The sequence below is a fragment of the Thunnus thynnus genome, chromosome 7 (genome assembly GCF_963924715.1).
Source record: "Thunnus thynnus chromosome 7, fThuThy2.1, whole genome shotgun sequence".
Taxonomy (NCBI): Eukaryota; Metazoa; Chordata; class Actinopteri; order Scombriformes; family Scombridae; genus Thunnus; species Thunnus thynnus.
In genome coordinates this window covers 4,620,442-4,639,520 of record NC_089523.1, presented here as the reverse complement: position 1 = coordinate 4,639,520, position 19,079 = coordinate 4,620,442, and positions in this window count along the sequence as shown.

Genomic DNA, 19,079 nt, shown 5'->3' with positions numbered 1-19,079 from the left:
TGTCTGCCTTTGTGCCATGTCGTTTTTATTATTCTGTCACAAGACAGGAGTGGTTGGTCCTCATGAAAATAATTAAAGGAACAAACTTGTGCACACAGTGATTCAAAAGTGTGGGTGCTTTAATTAGTCAATTCCTGTGCACCAAATAGCTGGAGGTTGAGTTTTTCTCATTGAGAGATGTATCAAGTTTGCAATTGCAATATTCAGGTGCCCATATGAACAATGAAACAAGTATATCTTATGGTAATCATTCCTTCTGTTCATAGCTTTCTAAATTGATTACAATGTAAGTGATTGTTGACAAAATCCAGTCACCTTTTTACATAGAAAGAGGTATGTGGATTAAAATATATATATTTAATTCATATATATAGAATTGTGCACATATACATAAAATATATACGTGTATGCAGTTCATCCAACTTGTTTTTCAGTGAGCGAGGATTGCAGGGTAGACAGCAGTGGTAGTTTTTTGGCTCTCCGAACACGTCTGATGTCCCCCTCCTGCCACACTTCCTTCTCTGGTGAGCGGCTGGTACAAGTTGCTGTTGCAGATCCATGGTGATGTCATTCAACAGGTTTGGGTGATGGTGAAGTTCTACTGTCCTGTAGTTCACTCAGTCCTGCTGTGCAGTCACTAACCAGTATTGGTGAGCTTGTTTGTGAAGCACCGCATGATAAGATTAACCATGTGAAAAATAATAGTCCCATAGTCCCACAGGTTGAGGAGCCTCACTGAGGGGCCAACATGCACACCTTCCAAATCTCAACAACAAGTAGCGTGGACCTGCACATCAAGGAAGTTGACTGCTGGATTCAATTGCTGTTGGGAGGCGGGTCAGAAACGGAGACATAAACAAACATAAACGTGCTACATGCAAGAATAAAAGAAACAAACACACGTGTGTCTCAGAGTGACCCTTGTACCCATTCAGCTACATGCAGCCCAGAGAACCATAATTCCACCTTAAGACTCACCCTCATTAAATGTAGCAGCCTGTACGCTAATAGGTGACAAGAGCAGCGAGATCTTGTTCTTCTGTAAAACTGGACCTGCCTGGGCATGGAATCACTAAGATCATCCTGATTACAGAAAAGCACTTAGATGTTCATAGCTTTTGTGTCAACACAACCTCAAAATGCTATTTGGACCAATGTTGTAGATATATACAATGGTTAGATTGATGTATTGTAATTTATATTGGACATTCAGCTGGTTCTTTTTGTTATTAAATTTATTTATTTTTTGCTCTCAAGGAGACAACAACAACAAAATCAATAATACAGCTTTAAATATAAAATCAAAATCAATGGGGAAAATCAAGCGAATGGTGTATAAATGCCTTCTTCAGCTACAGCAGCTCTGCCAGCATATGAAAGGTGAGTCCTGGTGCAGTCACAGGGTTGGTTTCCATCACTGGACCCACAACTGTTGGTTGTTGAGCCACAACTACATGCTCCTGTGTTCACTGGTGCATCAGAAGTTGTCTTTGTGGTATGCCATAATCCCTGACCACAAATCCCTGACTCCTTGAGTAAATAGTGTAGAATGTAGCTACAAAGCCACTGCATCACATCTCCATAAGACATATTTGATGTTAAGCTTTGCTTCAGTGTGCCTAAGCTTTCCCTTTAAAATGCTTCATCTACTACGTCTGCTTAGAGCATCCAACCAAATAACATGTTCTTATATGACATAAGGGTCACTGTTTGATTATTTAGCTTTGATCAGCAATTTGTTGATAATACTGGAGTGGATCCAGATGCTGGTTCACTCTCTCTCTTTCTTTCTCACATGAACACAGACTCACACTCACAGTCTCTTGATGTAGTCTGGCAGAGTTCACATGTGCAACGTAGAAGAAAATAGTGTGTAGATTCCCAAGAGCAGAGAACTTTCAAACAAGGGAACCCAACATAAAAGAAAGACCCCGTTATTGGTTCCAGTGCCTGGGGCCACGCACAGTTTACAGATTACAAGGTCTTCATGTTCCTAAAGTGTTAGCACATTTTACACAAAATGTCTCACAAATGTCTGATGATCTTTTCATATGCATAGTTCAAGTTATATTTGGAAGGTTTCCTTTTTCAAACATACCTGACCTTAAATGGTTGTACAATATAGTGAGAGGGATGCTGCCACAAATACTGGTGATGTAAAATGCAGTAACATCTTTGACAGTCTGGTTCAGCTATTTCCTTACACTTAATAATAACCAGTGTTGGGTAAGTTATTTGAAAAGTGTAATCACTTACTCATTACTTCACAATAGCAGAAGTAATTAATACTCTTAACATTACTTTCAAGAACTCCAAAGTTCCCAAACCCACTTTACATCCTCTGTGTGTTTTATGTATGTATTGTAATAATGTGTTGCTATAGGTGTGTCAACACTTGCAAACTAGTTTGCTCATTAGAAAACATTGTGTTAATAAGCAATACTATGCTTTCAAACAATTTACATGACTTTGTGCAGAGCAGCACTGAATTTTTATTGGTACCATAATCTTGGCGGTGAGATACTGCCAGTCATGTGTCACCTGCATCCCCACCAATGCTTGGTGAGTTGATTCATTAGAACATAACAAAGATGGCAAACATGCCATTTCCCCATAACAGTAATGGAGCATTACTGAGATTAGTAACAGCAGAGGTGTTGTGCCCTCTGAAGTATTTGAGATTGGATGACTTTAGAAAATGTGAAATTCTATTTTCACAATAAGTGTTTTTAATAAGCCTTAATAATATAGTATATAAACAAAAGTCGCTTTTCTGTATGTTTTTATTTGTATATAACTCTGCCTGCTACAAACAGTCTCCCCCTTTCTCTTTAGACTATTTGGTTCATTCCAGCGGCAGAGCATTATGTCGTAGCAGCATAGCGCGTTATTTTTCTCCTATCCAGACCCGCCCTACTCTGCCTTTGCCTTCCAGGCTTTTTGTGATTGGTGGTAGTCTAATAGTCAATCAGAAGCAGAGTAGGGCGGGTCTTTACGGAATGTGGGTGGGATAAAAATGAACACCAGCAGAGCTGTTAGAGCTGCTCAGCTGCGGCAGCTGTTGGAGTCGTATAAAATAGTTGCGAATTGTATTAACCCCAGTGCCAACCTCAACTAATGCTGCAAAACGATAACTTGAATGAATTTGTTAATTACAAGAGCTTCAGAATTTCCCTGTTTAAAGTGTCTTTAACGTCAGTGGTTTTAACTATAACCCACAAGTAATTAACATTTGTGTTTACTTTGTTGTCCTTTGCTATTATTAATACTACATTACTGTTTTGTCAAAACAGATTAGCTGCACTGAAATGTGTCCTACAAAATGGGATGAACATAAGGAATTTTTTTTGCAGAGTCAAGAGCTAAATAGAATAAGTAAAAATACTAGTTACGTGTTTGTGAGCTTTCTTTACTTAACTTTAAAATAATCAACAGTACTTTTTTTTTTTAGCTAACCAGCTAACGTTAGCCATGAGTTTAAAGCCTTTTTGCTAACATTTTCTTGTTCAAGTGCAAACAGTGTCAAGTGTCATTCAATTATATTTGTAGATAGGAGTTTCTGATAGGCAGCGGTTTAATCATAAACATAGAAGCCAAAGCAGATAATTACTGGTAACAACTTTGTTTGATGTGAATATTAATATATGCATTGTGACACTGTGCCCCCTTAAAAACAACACATTTCCATCCAGCTGTTTCATGTTTTAAATTGGTGGATAAAAAACCTAAGTGGAAATGTTAGACCTTCAGAGGGAAAAATCTGAAATAGCAAAAAATGTTTTGGAAGATGCAATAAAGACTGATGACGACAGATCTTTGAATATATCTTGACATTTTGTTACCATTAGAAGCATCCACTCCAAACAGAAATCTAAAGAAATTAAAAGAGCAGGGTTGTTAGGATCATACATAACTGTCATATCCCCAGCACAAGTCCAGATAGGCATAGCTGATACAAACACCATAAATATAATATGTAAATAAAGAGGCAAAGTATCATTAGAAAATACCATAATATTTCCCCTATTTTTGATGAGAAGCAGCAATAAAATGCCATAATGTATCAGAGTTACTTGTGATTCATAAGATTAAAAATGATTGAAATCTTGATATGTCCTATAAATAATATATGACTTAAATGTAGTTGATGGAAACACACACTGTTTTACATTTTATTTGGCTGAAATTTGCACAAAAATTTTGTTTAAAAATAATAACAGAAAAGAACAGATTAAAGAAAAGGCTGGATCTGCCTTGGGCAAAGTTGCTGTATATGGTTTTACTTTGGATCCTGCTTAGTTCCCATCCCGGTTGAACTAAGCAGTCCAGTGTGTGGCATGAGACTGCTTTGAAGACGTCAGTGATTAATGGTCTGTGTAGATCTACTCTATGAAAGTCTTCTGTTGTGCTGGTTACATCACTCTGTCTCTCTCTCCAACATGACACCTGATACCTTGTCAAACTGAAAAGATCATGTCACCGGCATCGGACTCTAGTGATTTCATATGTTTTAGTGTGGTGCTCTTTGATCCAATGTTGTCACATTGAAAACAGACTCTGTGGATAGCATGGGAACACCCGTCATAAAAGCACCTTTTACTGCTTGTGAGTATGCAGGCTTGACCGCATGTTTTCCTCGCTCCACCGTGTTGTTAAAATGCAATCACACACACACACACACTGTAGTTCAATGTTATGAGCATGAATATAATGTATGTGCACGTTTCCTGTATGTGAAAAAAAAGCATTATGTAATACAACTCAACCCTGTGTTTTAGACAGAGGAGCTCTGCTGAGTGATCAAAACCAGTGATTCATAATAAAATGTTCTCAGTTTTTGGCAAAGCAGAGAAAAGGAAGTCACTATAAATATGATTGATAATAACCATAGCATTGGCCTAAATCCGTGGCCAGGATGTAGCTTCAGATGAAAATGTTTGACCTGGAGATAACTAAGGTTCAAACCTGGTCTGTTATAACAGCAAAAGACATCTGTGAACTAATCCTGGTAGATTGGACAAATGGGACGGAACAGGTTGGTTAGACACCACAGCACAGGTAATTAAGCTGCCAGACATCATGGAAGTGCACTCAACAGAAAAAAGGAGAGATTTCATTTCTTTAAGTCAGTGTTTTTGTCTGTGTGAGAGTGTGTTAGATGTCCTCCAGATTGCTGCTTCTCTGCCTCACTGACTCGCTGTGAGACCATCCTCTGAAACGTTGCCTCCCCTAAGAGAGGCTCATCAGTGCAGGCTGAGGTGAAGCGCTCTAGTGTAAACTTGTTAAGCAAACACAGCGTGTTGCGATTAAAACCATGCTGTCTCACTCCACGCCTTTACAGGATAGCACCAGTCAGCGTTATTACAGCTGAGGAGCAGCTATCATTCTGCTTCTCGCTACTTTTTTCCTCCCTAAACTTTTTGATAATTTCTCCCTCTTTTCTATCTCACTAAACCAAGTCCAGCTCACAGTTTGAACGCGCCATGGCTGATGGCCAAAGCGGAGCAGAGGCCGCTCTGTGGGATCAAAGCCTATTGGCATCTTTAGCGGATTCCTGCCATCCATCAGTTCCATCTCCTTCGGATAACAAAAGGCGTTTTTGTTGTGCGAGAGCAAGCAAGCGTTTAAAATGTGCAAAGTCTAAGTGGGGAGAGTGAATCACCCATTGTTGATGTCTTCAGCAGGACAGCAGGCTGGATCCCAAAGGTGTTGCTCTCACTTTTTCATCAACTTGACCTTTGCTAACCAACTGGGATCAAGCGTAGCATCTCTGAACACACAACTTTGTCATGAATAAACTATTTTGGAAAGCTTGTAAAAAGTTTTGAGATGTTTTATGCAGTATACACACGATATTCACAACATTTAAAGAGTGCAAACAGATTTGTAAAACTATTATAACAGGCATGAAAACTATAAAACGGAGAGGAACAGACTGTAAAGAGCTGGTGACACTGTCGTGATTTTTTTCTTTAGCGTGCTGCTTTTCATTACAGCCAAGATGATTGCTGAAACATTAGGAGAGCAGTTAACTAAGCCCGGCCCTTATTTTGCAAAGTCTCCATGGCAACTTAAATCTATGTAGGCGCTGGAAAAACCCCAATTTAGTCCTCATTAAGGTTTTTTTTTCTTTGTGGGGAGCAAAAAGGAGGAAGAAGTGAGAGTAAAAGGATACAGCGGGACTAATGTCTCTTTAGGTTATCATGAAGGCAGATCTCTGTTACAGCAAACTGAGATATACTGACAGCTGTGTTATGCAGTTTTTATAAGATGGAGTTAGATGTTTGAAGTATGTGTGTAGTGGAGCATAAAACATATGCAAGCTAAGAGTTTTTTTTATTTTTTATTTTAAACCAGTCATTTAGACAACTAAACTATCTAAGTACACTTACTTTAGCAAAGTTTCTGATCAAATTTATGGATAAGCTGAAAATGTGAAAAAAAATAAAAATAAAAACGGACACTGAATATATCTCTATATACTTTGTTCAATCAGGACTTCATATAGGCACCACTGGCAGTGATTATTACATCTTTTCATCATCACTTTTGGTTATAACTCTGCTGCCTTCAACCTGGATTTGGGTGGCTTCTTTTTTGCAGATTGTCTCAAATTCAGGGTGCGTCAGTGAACTGTAATCTGCAGGTTTCTGACAGAATTGGTGTCTTAGCTGGGGCTGAGAGACAAAAAGACGTTCAGAGATTCTTTCTGGGACAGATTTTCTTCATGGATGTCTCTGTATTTGACTCCATTTATCTCTCTGGTAGATTCTTCCTTCTTTGTTGTTTCACTGACTGTACCAGTCATACCAGCTCTACAGTGACTCATACATTTTACAAAGATGGAGAAAACTGAGCTTTTGCAATCTTTCAATAATACTCTGGATGTTTGTATGTACACATCAACAAAAGTCTATCTTTTAAGGAAAAATGTGGTTTATTACAACTTATGTTTTATGTTTGTAGCTCCGGCTATTGGTTCTGTCACTTATGATGAGACTATACGCACCAAGTAATTGTTGAGTTTGGGACAGGCCGATATTGCCATTATTTTGAGATAAATCTGAAAATGAGCACACCATTAGTGTTACTAATAATCCACCATTGCACAAAAAAACTATGAGTGTGCTCAACTATGGTACTTTTCAACCTGTGTGGTCTGCTAACTGCTGATGTTTTATTGCCAGTAGGTCTTATTTTTAGTGATGATGCTGCATTCGCATCTCAGCAGTTACTTAATGGAGTACAATGTTACAACTTATAAAACTGAAGGCTCAAGCTACAAGAACTGAACTGAAGTGAAAATAAAAGGCAAAGATTTCTTTTAAATTGTGTTGCAGTTGTACAAAGTGTCATAGTTCCACAATTCTTATTTAGTCCATTATCATTAGATTGATTTGTACATCTCGGATTGGTCTGTGTATAATGTAGCAGAAGCAGTAGCATGTAAGAACAATAATGACCCAATGATTGAACCCTGTGGAGCTCCACAGGAAAAAAGCCATTACAGTAAAACTCCTGCTTTGCAAATACCAGCAAGAGTTTATAACCAAACTTAAATTAAGGGTTTAGGACATTAAATCAAAATTTCAAATCAAAGTAACAGTTCTGAGTAGCAGAGCAAAGATCAAAAATAAACTGAAAAAGGACCTAAATCTGTGATCAGTGTTACGTATAGTGTTATTGAGAGCAGACAGAAATTTTAAAGATTTATAATGTAATAAAAATAAATACAATTCGAGACATCCATTTTTTTTCAAGTACTTCATGTACCATTTTGTCTTGTTCCTGGTCTCATGCTCAACTGCACAATTTTCAAAGTTTTTAAGATCATTAAGGCTGAAGATTTCAGATCATTTTGATGTGCTGTTGACTGCGAATAACACATAATTAAAAACAGTCACTGCTGAAATGACGTGGCTGTGGCTTGAGTGCATATTACAGTATCTCATCTCCAGTTGAAGGCTCTCAATCTTTCACTTTAAAACAGGATTGGTGCGGGACGCAATACCACCAATAAATTCTAGAGGATGAAGTCTTCACTCTTAACCCCACATTCACAATCCTGATCCTTTAGATTTATCGATTTTAGACCACAGGCTCTCTTCCACCAGAGGAAGGAGTCCTGTCTGACCTGAGCCAAGATTTAGATATGCAGACAGTAGACAGGCGCCAGTAAAATCAGCTAAAGATGTTTGTGTTGACTTTGAAGCCCCGGCTATAAGCCCCAGTGTATCATGTAAGGTTCTAATAAACAAAGAGATAAATCACAACAAATCCCCAAGAAGTTCAGGTGAAACATCAAACTCACTTAATCTCCTGAATCCTATGGCTGTTCTACCACAAAATGACAGAGTTAACACTAGTCACCATTAGCTGTGAGACCTTTGATCCCATTTACACTGAAACTGGAATTGTATTTCTTTAAAGATACAGGTGAACATCTCTGTGAGGATCACAGAGATGTTCACAGCAAAGTACCTGTAGGTCACAGAGGAGCCAATGTACACACCTCCATCTCTCAACAACATCTCGTGTGGATGAACGAATCAAACAAGCTGATTGGTGGATCTAACTCCTGTCAGGACGCAACTTCTTGACATGGAGAAGAAAAAGATTTAAATATATAAAAAAATGGATGTTTTTGAAAAACCCCTGTGCACATTTGAATATGTGGATTTGCAAGCTATCCAATATCAAAAAAGCAAAGTTTAATGTGGATTGCTCATCACATTCTAAACTGATATTGAAAAGGTCTAAATGCATCCGTCTGTCCAAGGGGCATGTGTAATCTTTACTCCTCAAATTTGAACTCGTAATGTTTACAAAAGGGTCATACTAGGTTGTATGAAATCCAACATGCACTGCTTTTGAAGCATACTGGCGCCTTTACATGCTATTGCTGGTGCTTTAGCTGGAACTAGCTTTCTCCACTTTCACTGATAGTTAACTCGTGTTTTTGACTGTTGGTCTGTCAAAAGTAATTTGAATTTATTAACTTGGACTTTCGGGGATGATGACTCGCATTTTTCACTGTTTTCTGACATTTTATATACTGAACAGTCATATTGATAAAGAACTGCCACAGCTATACAGTTCTCCTATGAAAGAATAATACTACCTTGCCTTAGTATGGTTTGATGAAACAAAACTGTACAACAACTGAGCACAATATAGACTTAAACAGTTCAGTCTTAAAACTAGATTTTGAGACAGGGCCCGTCTTTAAACCATAGACTAAAAAACAATTGACTTAGCCACCATGATGCCACCCATTGGTTTGTGGACTCCCATTTTAAAGCCTTGAGATGGCATTTTGACTGTTGCCATCTTGGAGTTTTGGAGCCATAAGTGACCATATTTGGAAGAGAGGGTGGAACTAATCCTAACATTAGCTGCTTGCTGTGGTTAGCATGGTGCATTCACAGTCTATGGTTAACTGTGATTGTCACTGGGGAAAAACAGGCTTAAAACCATTAAAACAAAATGTACTTAAAGTAAAAACAGACTGAACAGACTCTTTTTGGTGACCAAAATGTTACTTTCTTGAACTGAAAAAAACACTGAAATAGTGACGACTATGCCTATACTCTGTGAATCTGGGGTTACGCCAGGCGGAACTGTTGTGGGAATAGTAGACGGGTGTAGACAGGTAATGCAGGTTCTGCAGAGACTCCTACAGAGGGAACAAGACCAAAATGAAGGTTCCTCGACATTTGTTGGTTACACAGGGTCGGTCCATGACACATGAATTAAAAAAACCCAAACCGTTTTACATTGCTGGACATTATCCTGCCACAGGCTCCTTTCTACTCAGTGATAGTGGCCATTCCTGTTTGGACACTCCAAGTGAGCCCCTTGCACAAGCCAAGAAGTCAGGGAATGCCACAAAGGACAGACTGCTCTCAAGTCATTTACATCTGCTTGAACTCATAACCTGTAAATAGTTTAAAAACACTTTGAGAAAAATTATCGGCCCAAGAAACGTTCCGTTTTGGCCTCGCTCTCTTCATGATGCTTCTGCTCTTTCTCAGACTCCTGAATGAAGAAATCCAGTACTGGATTGGTTTTCTTTGTCTTTTGTTTAGGGTATGGGGTGGTGGGATAGGGGGCTTCCCTGGGAAGAGCTCTTCTCCCACACTTCTTCATAAATTACTCCTGTTCTGCTCTGTACTTAGTTGCCTGGTTTGCTCCAGAGTCCCTAGAATGTTAGAACATGATTATAACATTATAGTACTATAGTACGATATATTTCATGTTCGAGTTTGCTCACTACCATTATCAACTAGTGACAAAAAATTTGCAAATTATATTTACTGTTTGTCAACCATACGCAATGAATCTTGCTAGCATAACGTTAGCTTTCTGGCTAGAGACATTCGTTTTCTGGCTAGAAATGTTAGCTTTCTAGCTAGCTAGATGTTAGCTTTCTGGCCAACATGCTGGCATTCCTGTCATCCTTCCTGTTAATGGACAGGTGAATGGTTGGGACTGGGCCTAAGACTTCTATACAATTGAACTTCTTTTTGGAGCCAATGGAGTCGCCCACTGCTGGTCATTTGAGAGAATGCAGGTTTAAGTTAAGCAGTTTTCTGCTACTAGGGGTCTCTCAATCAAAACAATAACAAAAGAAGGAGTTTGATGATGTGAAATAGCATGGGATCTCAGGAGCTGTTGTCTTCATTATAAACAATACGTTATTATGGATCTTATTATAATTTAAATGCCACCACTTTGGTTGTTAAACTGTCACATTCACACATATATGAGTCACTCTGTCAGTCAAACTGTCAGGTTTTATCATGTTTTATGTGAGCAGTCTGCTTTCAGAGAAGGACAGCAATATTAAATCTTAACATTTTTGAATGGAGTTCTGCACACAACAAGCTGATTAAAAATACTGAATAAAACAGTTTCATGTTAAAAATCAGTGTTTCTCTGGTGCTGTTCAGCGGACAGAGGATTTCCAGAGGGGCTGCGAGCCAAGCTGCTGCTATCGTTTGCTCAGCTTGTTTCTCTGATAACTTAAGATCTAGATGTCCAATGACTAAAATCCTTCATTTGGTGAAAAGATATAGTTAAAAGCAACCAAGATCTAAAAAGTGTATCATAAAAATGTGGCTTAAAACTGGATAACAAGTCAGTTTATGACAGCTCCTGATGACAACCACAATGCTGACACGTGCACAAAGATGATATGACGCCACTGACAGGCGACCAAATGAAATGGGTCACCTTGATTAAAATTATGGATTTCTCTGAGCTTGAACATTGTTGGAAGCATTTGAGATAATGTAGGTACAAAATTCAACAAAATATATAAAGTAGATCAAGTTGTTTTTAGACATCATAAAAGTTGTTAGTTATACATTTCAGACCAGGGCCACAAGATGGAGGATAGAGGACCTGTCATAGTTGATTTTGTACTTCAGTGGTGCAAATTTGCAATTAATTAAATTATGTATATGGAGTAAACCTGGGCCTCTGGAGCCCCTGGGCAGTTGCCCTCTTTGCCTGGTTGGTAATCCAGCCTTGGGGAAAACCAAGAGAACTATAATGTGATTTGTACTCTGGCTAATGGAATTGCATATATATAGTTAAGTGTAAATAAAAGTGTGCCTAAATTGCACCTGGTTTTTATCCTGTATTTATATTCATCTTTACCTGATTGTACCTGTTGTACAGATTTTCCCCTGTAATGCTGTATATTAGTGTTTTTTTAATACTCCTTTGCATTTTGGAGCATAATTATCTGTCTTTCCTCTTTTCATGTAGTCTTGTCTGTCTCTCTGTTGACTTCTCTTCTAACACTGATGTGTTGTCCATTCCACAGCTAAACCTACATTGCATTAAACTTTATTCATTTTACTAAACATATACATAAGGTGTATGTTGGCGGGATTGAACATGAGACTTAGCAGGTACAGTATGGGACAGTCTTTGAAACTTCACATGTACACCATGCAACCAACTTCCATTTGTCAGAATAACATATCATCATGTAAGGCCTGACCCCCTAAAAACACCAAGCACCAGACAACTCAGATTCCCAGCATAGAAAAATCTGTCTCCCACTGCCTATAATGGTATATCTTTAAGGCAAGGGGAGTTGCTAACAGGAGCTATAGGTCCTCTGAAAAAGCACGGTCATTTGTCACACTCGGGGTGCTCTCGAAGACCTCAGCTTGTCCAAAAATGGTCTTTGTGTCTGTGGTCATGATCACCTTATGAATCCTGTTAGATTGGAGCTGGTCAGATCATGCTCAGAGATTTTCAAGGATCAACAGAGAAGTAGAACTCCGTACTGCACCCTTTAAAGATTATAGTTTACACAGCTCAATTTAAGTAATCGCATACTCACGTTTAATTGGGTTGGGGAGCGTCCCATTGTATTGCTGTAGGTCTCAGGTCTGTACTTTTTAGACTCAAGACAGATAGTCGTAACTGTGAGTTGCAGGAAAAACAGCATGCTGCACATCATGCTGCTGCCAGTGATCCCTCTCTATTTGGGGCCATCTGGATTGACCACACATCACAAGTTAGTTGTGAATGTCCCTGAGTCCTTTATAGATCAGTTACCTTTTTTGGGTATGTATCCCACTTCTGGATGGTGTCCAAAATTTTGGTTAGTAAGTACCTGGATTTAAGATTCATTCACACAAAATTTAAGTACAAAATTTAAATGTATTACAGAGCAAAATACAAATAACTCAAAACATGCACAATACCACATTACTTTTAACATGACATGGCTTACTTTAAAAGCAACATGGTGAATTACAAACTGAACATGGAGGTCAGTCTGCTATCAGTTTTCTTCTTCTCTGGAAAGAATATGTTGAAGGGCATTTGGGTAATATGCACATTTAAATCAGAATCTGAGAACACTTCAAGTAAACACTGTAGTTTTGGTCTCTATGTGTTTCTCTGTAGCACAGATCCTATCATGTCCTATTGTATTCCACACTGCATACCTAAGTGAATGGTGGCTAATGTCAGTTATTGCTTGAATTCAGTGTTTTCCCCCCACAAAGAGCCTCTGTTAAACAAGTGGTGATCTTGATGTATGGATCCTGACGTCTTGGCTTAGCAAATGAACTTCACAGCCAGTTGTTTACAGCCCTCCAAATGCATTTAATTCTGCAACGCTGGTCATTTTGACTTTGCGGTTCAGTCAGTGTAAAGAAAGGCCAACTTAAAGCCTCAGCAGTTCCCATGGACTGGGAAACATTAACCCTTCATGCTCATTAGCCACGTGAGCGGGGTCTGAATAGGTGGACAGACCTCCGGTTGGAGAAGAGGGGGTAGGGGGTGCAAATCAGAATCCACTCAGCTCTTGGCAGAGGCTGGTGTCAACTGCTGTGTTGTTGTGTAAAGCAGATAATGTGATTTCCGGACGAGAGCTCTCGTCACACCTCTCTGCAGCAGCAGCCTACTGTGAGGCAAAACTCTTTAAGATGAACTCCAAGAGGGTGATTTTCTAAATACACTGGACCAAAGCTCACATTCAATACAGCCCCTCCATTCAGGATGCTACAGGCAAAGTCCAGGCCCATGAAAGTGGCTAAAGACAACAGTGATGACACAGGAAGACACTGCAGGTTTATGCTCCTTTACTGCTTTTTAGTCCGAAGGTTTCAGGAGATAAAGTGGGTGTAGGCCAGTGGAACAGAAAAGTAATGGTTGACTGTGACTGATCTAATTTCCAGACACATTCAAATCAAAAACTTTATGAACGTGGTGTCATACAAGAAGGCATTCCTCATGCCTCTCCAGCAAGACGTCCATGTCACTCACTGAGTCACAAACTCCAATTATTATTTTAATACCAAGAGTACTTCAATCACTTAGTCATTGTCTGAATCATGGCTCCTTGAACATTTTCTATCCAGCCACACCCATCATTATGAACATGTGTTACTCAGCCAAGCTTTGTCCAGACATACTGAATATGTCAGGCTGTTGTACAAGGCATGTTTCCATTTATAATGACATCCTGTGCTTTAAAGTTTAAATCAAGCTATGTCACAGAGTGGAACAGAATATTTGACATTACTGTGTTTTTTTATTATTACAGTTTTGCAACTTTTAGAGCTGCAATGATTAGTTGATTAATCGATTAGTTCATCGATACAAAATTAATCAGCAACTATTCTGATAATCAGTTAATTGTAATTTTTCCAGCAAAAACACCAAACATATGACAGTTCCAGGTACTCAATGTGAGTATTTGCTGCTTTTTCTTGTATTATATTACAGTAAGTTGGATATCTTTGGGTTTCGGATCGCTGGTCAGACCAAGCAAGATGACGCCACTGTGATTTTCTATGGTTTTATAGACCAAACGATGATTTAATTAATCAAAAATAATTGTTAGATGCATATGTAAACTTTCTAGCAATGTAATGTAACATTAAGGAGAATATCAGGTTTTAAGACTCTAATTCAGTCAGACAGTGAAGTAGTGTGTAATTCAGTTTCCATTTGCAATTGTACACCACCATACATGCTGGAACTGAGCAGATTGTTTTACTGGACAGACAGTCTGAACCGCTTCACTGCTGGCTGAGTATCATCTGAGTGTGTACTTACTAGGGATGTGCAGATAGCCCAGTATTTGTATTTGTATCTGTATTTGCTAAGGCAGTTAAATTATGTGTATTTATATTTGTATTTGAATAAAAGTGGAGAGAGGCTTAAAAATCCTGTTTTTGTTTTTATTATGCTTTTCAACTTAGAAAATTAAATTGTTTCAATAAGTGTTCATGAATAAACTATCTTATGAAGGAGGTCCCCACACCGGGTCTTGAACTGCTCTCCCAGATCATAGACAACTGCACTGATTACTCAACTCATCGCCTTATTGCAGACAGACCTCTACCTATTTATACACCCATAACACAGAGACAGCACAGTGTGTAACATGTAGGGAAGAACTTCAAAGGCAATTCTTGCTTTGCACTTTTCATTTATTGCCTATTTTTTTACAACCTAACTTTGTGGAAAGGAGAAGGGGAACAACAGGTTATGGAGGGACCCTTGAGAGCACTAGTGTCAGTATCTCAGCTTTATCTCTGGGAAACACCCCCAACTCACAAATGTGCGTCATGTAGCAGGTGGATGTGACTCCCCTCGTTGAGACCTGCTGATAGACGTCACAGCGGAGCCCAGGACAGAGCCTGAGATAGCGATGTAATCGACCTGCACGCTGGTATTTGACATGTTTGGTTTTTTTTCTGGAAAACAAATCATTTTAAAAATATTTGTATGAAACAAATATTCATAAAAAACCCACTATTTGTGCTTTGCCAAATAACGTATTTGTATTCGGGCACACCCCTAGTACTTACTAATGTAAAAAAAACTTATCGGTGAAAGAGCAATTTTGTAAATCAATGGAATTATTATATTATTATGAAAACATTATAGTGAACTAAATTTTCATGTTTTATAATGTTTAAAACCATGTTAGGTAATATTATACACAGAGAGCCTCACAAGGTACTGTAGCTACGGATGGTTGTTATATATAAATTTTAACATAAGATTAAGAGTTATCACCGTAATGCCATGCTAACAAGAACAGTCGCTTCCAAGTAGACAACTGGCGGTTGTTGTGAATTGAAACTTGTTTATTTCTGTTGTCATTGAAAGATATATAGTTAAACACGGTAGTCCTATCTGACATTTCTACTGGGCTTATTTTATGTACTGTGTTACTTTGCTTGCGCCTTTGCTTTGTTTTGTTTTCTGGGGATCAACAGTAAAACCAGGAGCAAACTTTTGAGTTTTTCTTTTATGTTTGTGAAACTGGATTGAACTGAAGTAATTTGGGGTTGTGGGGAAAACAAAACAGACACTTTACCGAGTGGACTTAACTCACTGTGGGACAAGTTACACACACACACAGTCACACACACTGAATAACCTGAACCCTTCTCCACTCTTTTGTCGTTACCCGGCACCCCCATACACAATAAGACTTAACCATTTTTTCTCAGTTGAGAGTATATCTCAGTTGTTCTTGGCCCCTGCTTGCTCTGCACCATTAAATTATATGTACGTGACGCATGGGTTTTCTGCCCAGAGGTTATTGTAACATTGTGATTGGTTCTGTTATCAGGGAGGGTCAAACCAAAGATGCTATCAAGTTGCATTATGGGAGTTTGTGTTTTTGGAGCTGTCAGGATATCTTTGCCTCTGCTGCTCCAATTTTTGATTTTTTTTTTTTTTTACTGTCGCTGGCAATACCCCCAACTTTATGGAGGTGCAATACTAAATCACTGGAGTACCACTTTAAAACAATGAGTAATTCAGTACATTTACAAACTCTTAAGTAACCGGTTTACTGTTAGCTTTCTTAAGTAATCGGATTTCTGAAATGAAATATAAATGAGACAGCTGGTTTCTGTATGACTGACTGTATCACTGTGACAGCAGAGCGGCAGGATGAAAAGAGAGATCATTACACATTGTTTCATCATATCATATTCAAAATAATTTAAATCAGAGTAACCTGATCACCCCAAAAATAAAGAGTTTTTGACATATATTTGACATATACCAAGAGAAAAATTTACACAAGGGACACAAGGATTAGAACGTGGAAGATTTTTTTTTTCAGTATAGTGCACCATCAGTCCCTATGCTCACAATCACAAGCACATACAAAAACTGTAAGCAGTGTATCTTAGCTTTTATCACTAAAATACATTAAGGATTAGATTAAGCCATGGTTCCAAAATAAGGTAAAGGGTAAGGGGGAAATTGGATAACTGACCTGCTTCATGGTGACGTATTTGAAGCATTTTACAGCTCGTATAGTGCAAACTATGAATATGTTTTCTTTTCACAGAGAGAGAGACAACACCCATTCGAATCTCGTGCAGCTTGGGTTCACTGATCTCCATCCATTGCCCTTCCTACTGGTTCAACATTTCCACACAGCATACCATCGTGCCATTTCATCTCACCAACATCTTCTAGAGATTCTCCAACAAATGATTTAACCATCGTATGAGGTCCGCTCTTTTACTGGACAACTAGGACTTATAAAATGTGACATCATTCAATTGCACACAATTTACCAACCCAGCCTGTCTGTACTGCTTTACACCAGAGGATACCAAAATATCTAACACTGATGAGTCACTGCAATTTAAAAGTGTGTGTTTTAATTAAAATTTTGCTTTCTGTGGTTGGAGAGAAACATATTGACACCACAGTATAATTTATACAAATCTACAGCATCTCAATTAGTAGAAATGGGATTATCTTCTCTGTTACTTTGACAAGCATGTTTTGGATGATTATCTAGCCTATTGCAGCTTTAAAAGACAGCTTTTAGATGTCAAGGGATTTGTGTTTGTGTTTTCAGCAAACTGCCCTCACAGGCTTCACTGACACACAGACTAAACCTGACCCATGAGATATCATCTATAAAAACAAAACAAAAAGCACATCTGCTTCACTGGCTCTGTTTTCTTGGCTTTTCAGGTGAGATCTGGTGGAATTCAGAGCATGTGGATATTTGGTTTAGCTGAACATTTACGCAGCTGGATGCTTGGCTCAACATGAAGACTCACTTTACCAATAAACCAATGAGTCCAAGCCTCTCTCTCAAAATCCAGCACATCCACTTTAATCTTACCAAACGTACAAGCTGATGAATATTTACAAAGAAATTATGAAGTTGAGAGACAAGAACAAGAGAGAGCAACTTAATTAAGCTGCCTAAGAGAATGGAAATAAATGGCATTACATCTACAGAGACCAAAATATTTGGGACATGAAGCTAATAGTACATCTAGACTAAGCCAGTTGAAATGTAAATACATCCTTTTCTCTCAATTTCAACTCTCCGTCCAGACTAAAACGATGTTTTTGTTCCCCAAAACTGAATACACACCAGAGCTGGTGTCATTTGCTGAATTTATGTTTATTTTGTCAGATGACATCACAGTTATCAAATATTGATTTTATCACCACAGTGCAGTAGCTTAAATAAACAGGTAGTGTTTATGAGACACGATTAAATCACTGTTTCATACTTGTTCCATCGCCAGACAACAGGCTAAAGTTTCAGTTTGGCCATTTGGCAAATGAAGTATGGCATTAATGTGAACTAGCCACAGCAGATACAAGCTGCCTCACTAGTGGACCTGTCCCTCCTGCTCGTGTTGTCGAACTGATTCAAAGTATATTAGCTGTTGGGTTCACCCTTTTTTATTACATCAGATTTTATTGAGTCATTCCAAAACTGAAGTACAAGTGAAGTCATGAGTCAATGGTGTTATAGTTAAATTTGACTTGCATGTCTAAAGTCTAAAATCATCAGATTCATGACTTGAGTCCACACCCCTGTGGACCAGACCGTAAATCAGCAAATTACAGGGAATGTTTAGATGATGATGTGAACCACAAAGTGTAGACAAAGTGCTATAGGAAATACATAATTTGTTTGGGTATAATAAAGTTAATCAATTTAGTTAGTTTTGGAGATATGTCCTGAACAGCAGTCAGACAAGACAAGACAAGGACAAAGATGAGACGAGACGAGACGAGACGAAGACAAAGACAAGACGAAACTTGATTCCACTAAGGGAAATTCAGGCATTACAGCAACAAGCTACAAGTGACAATCAGGCAACATACACAACATGCAAATGTCTATATAAATGAATAACACACACAAAAACACAAATAATAAGGCACAAGACTAATCAATGGGTTTGTCCAATCAGGAAGGGTTCATGTTGATGTCTTGGGTGAATTGTAATCACCTGTTCATCAGTCAGCTGGTATTTGAAATAAAGAACCAAGGTCCCACCCCATTTCCAACCTGATCTCACAGAGATATGTGAAATGACCATAACCTTTTAACACCACATCACGTGGTGGTGGCATGTAATGTGTTAAAACTGTGTGTCAGTACCACGGAAACAATGCCAATGGAAAGTCAATTAGGATTCTTTGTCATGGTAGACACACAAATGCCCTGGTTCAACAACGTCCAGGAGGGCAAGATGAAGGCCAAATTATCCCGGCCCACAGAGAGGTCAAAATATATTTGTCCATCA